The sequence below is a fragment of the Protopterus annectens genome, chromosome 17.part0, assembly GCF_019279795.1.
Source record: "Protopterus annectens isolate FY-2018-M chromosome 17.part0, PAN1.0, whole genome shotgun sequence".
Lineage (NCBI taxonomy): Eukaryota > Metazoa > Chordata > Ceratodontiformes > Protopteridae > Protopterus > Protopterus annectens.
The window spans coordinates 531380283-531383425 of NC_056751.1; the positions used below are offsets into that span (position 1 = coordinate 531380283).

The 3143-nt window shown below is 36.6% G+C and overlaps 1 protein-coding gene across 1 annotated transcript in view; it reads right to left on the reverse strand.

The window, feature by feature from the left end:
• The window catches only part of LOC122791655 (leukocyte antigen CD37-like), a 748166-nt gene extending 745345 nt beyond the window's left edge, over positions 1-2821 (reverse strand). Inside the window, exon 1 of the mRNA XM_044059471.1 lies at positions 2700-2821. The gene's annotated coding sequence lies outside the window, so the exon portion shown is untranslated. The remainder of the gene's footprint in view (positions 1-2699) is intronic.
• Between the last annotated feature and the right edge of the window lie 322 nt (positions 2822-3143).

A 3143-nucleotide genomic window follows, 5' to 3' on the forward strand; every position in this document is an offset into this window, starting at 1 on the left:
ATTCTCAAAGCAACACCATCTGTTCATGTACCCATTTCCCAAGAACATCATTAACCTCTATTCCACCATTATTCCTGATTACTATTGACAACAGTTACACCTTAGAATATTCTTGAGTGCTAGTAACTTGCACATCTGTACAATACATATGTATTTTTGCATTTGTTCTAGATTGTTGCCAAAATCTACTGTTAATCAGTCCTTTCTTCCAGTTAATAAACAAATAAAAACCTACATGGTGACAGACATCTATCTATAAATAAGCCAAGAAACAGTTCAACTCATTAAACCTTTTCTAATCCAAATTGCAACAACTAGAAATGTTTCTTTTCCTTCACTGCAGCCATTGTAAACTGACATTGTAATTACCATGTCTGTTATGTGGCAATAATCTGTTTTGCTTGAAGCACTGCTTGTTTTCACCTGCATGTTTTGACAAAACAGCTATGTATTTACTTATTTTAGATGGTTCCCTGTGGAATTACTTTTAAAACATTCCATTTTACTGTAACAGTAGCATGTCCTCCCACCTCTCAATGACCCTTGGCAGGATATGTCCATTCTGTGAGGATGCAGTTTTCAGAGCTGTGCTGGTGGACACTGATATCTCTGCCTCTTTCTAACCTGAGGTACACTGCTAAAACTACTGATTGTATTGGCTTGCAGTAAACTAGCTCTCTTGATCTTTTCCTGAACATAGACCTTATCATGCCACAAACACCCAGTCTGTTAAAAGCCTACTATACCTGCTAATCATATTTCAGGCAGTCTTTAATGTCCAATAATTCATGTGGGTTGTTCCTTTTGTGTCTTCATCATTTTCTGTTCACATCTCAGAGGAAACTAGTGCCCCACAAAGTAGCAGCACAGTATACAGTGTAACAGAAAACTGCACTGCATAGGAAAACTGGACCTGACTTTGAACTCATAAACCCTCACTCGCATAATCATCCATATATGCTTTGAAAGAGAATTTTAGCAGATATTTCGTTATGCTGTGCCTCTCCTAGGTAATATATTTGGTCTAGTCCTCCTCATCCTAAAGCAAGACCTGAAAATGATGGACAATACTTATACTACATCCAGTTAAGCCTGCTGGGTGAACTTGTTGATTGGTGATTGTTACTCAGTGAAGAGTGGTCAATGTAAGCAGCATTGCATAAAGTGTCCCAGTTAAACTGTGACCTCTCTAAATGTAAGTAATCCTTGTTAGTATAATCCCTTCTGACAAATGTCTACAGCAGTAATGGTGTTGGCCGTCAGTTTTCTATAATATAAAAGCAGTTCATTACAAAATTATCTGCAAATGCAAACTATCATCCCTCATTCTAACCAGTGACAGGTAAACAGTATAGTGATTCATTTTTCTGCTTTTGGGCACAAAAAAATATACAAAAACAGCACAAAAACTGACTCACAGTAATCAACAGAGTCCTGACCACAAATCTGATGTATTCCCAGCAGCTTGAAAAAGAAATGTTCACACCTGCCATTTCCAGAAAAAGAACTTTATACTTTTATATAAATACATGGAAGTTTAACATGCTACCTCGCCTATTTAAGATGCGCTCCAGGCCAGTGAAATAAAAGTTCTGACACAAAGCTTTAATTCTCTACTCACATATCAGGACTAAAGCAACTAAGTTTCTTCAGCTGGCCAAGGCTTGCCATTTGTTAAATTCTAATCCCGTTCTGACCTAACAGTAGGAAGAAAAACAACTTGACAGACTGCTGATTATTCAATTGCATCCACAGCACATCTGCTGCCTGGCATCCGTGAGGGGGAAGCCGTAGCCAGGTCACAGACTCAAGGCTCACTCACCACTGACAACTGTCAAGAAGCCACAATAACACTGATGCATATGTTTTACATAAGTAACTTAACCATATCCCTTTCATAATAGCCACACTACTTTCTGCTATTTGAACAGTATACAGATAGTCCTAATGACACAAATATTTTAGTATTTAGGAAACAGATTTGAAAAAAAGGCGATGTATTTTGTTTTCTGCAGACAACGTATATTTTTGTCCAATCTGTATTTATTTAAGTAGGACATTCTTTTAAAATGCTGACTAAACAAGAAAAAATATGTTGCCAAACTGCCAGTTACCATGTATAAACTTCCTTGCTACTAATTTCATGTTGTGAATATCAGCATTTATTTGTGAGATGTCTGACCGTACACCATGAAAGAAAAGTATAATATGGCAGCATCACATCTGCTCTTTTCAACCTGCTCATCATCTTCATCACTGTAATGTAAATCAGTCTGTCTGAAGGAGCTTTACTGCTGCTACTTCCCAGGCAACACATTTTTCTTCTCACATGAACTCAATCCTTTTGTGTGTTAAGTTCTGTACTCCATGTGTGTCTGATCTAATCAAGCCAATGCTAATGTATGCACGGTACACTTACACAAACCAAAATGTAACCCAGAACAATCACCATTTCCAGTACATTTGAACATAAGAAATATTGCAGATGCTCACAGTTCCTTTATCATGTAGAAATGAACACATTAAATCTGATTTTAGTCTCCATTAAGCATTTTGTAAACTGAACAGACTATACAATTTACCAATTGTAAAAGAGTTATTGTCTCCAAGCATACATGCAATGCATCATAAACTTATCAGTTAAAAAAGATGCACCCAACAAAGCTAGTATATAAAAATAAAAAATTATTTTCTCTTACCAAAACAAAACTTAAAATTCCAGTCCTCTCGTTTACGTGTCCTTAACACGATATGTAGCAAGCAGATGTACTTTCTATGAATTTTTACAGAAGTAACTTTTCTCTCACTGTGACAACTGAGAAACTCATTAATTCATCTCCTCCCATAGCAGGGCCCATTCAAGTTGATTGATGTGTAGATCAGCCTTTTCCAAGTGGCTTGTTATTGGCCAACAGGGAGCAAGATTACTCAGAAGTGCACACCTCCCTGGCTTTAGTGTTTTTTTTTTTTTAAGGTTGTCTTGATAGATATAATGAGCTGTGAAACAGGAAACTTACTGCAAGAAAACTCAAGCCAGGAAGTGAAGCCTTTGCAAGATTTATATGTTTTTTTTCTATGCATGTGATATCTGAGAGATGTTTGACAGACATAAAGAGGTATTTAAATATTTTAACTCTTAGGTT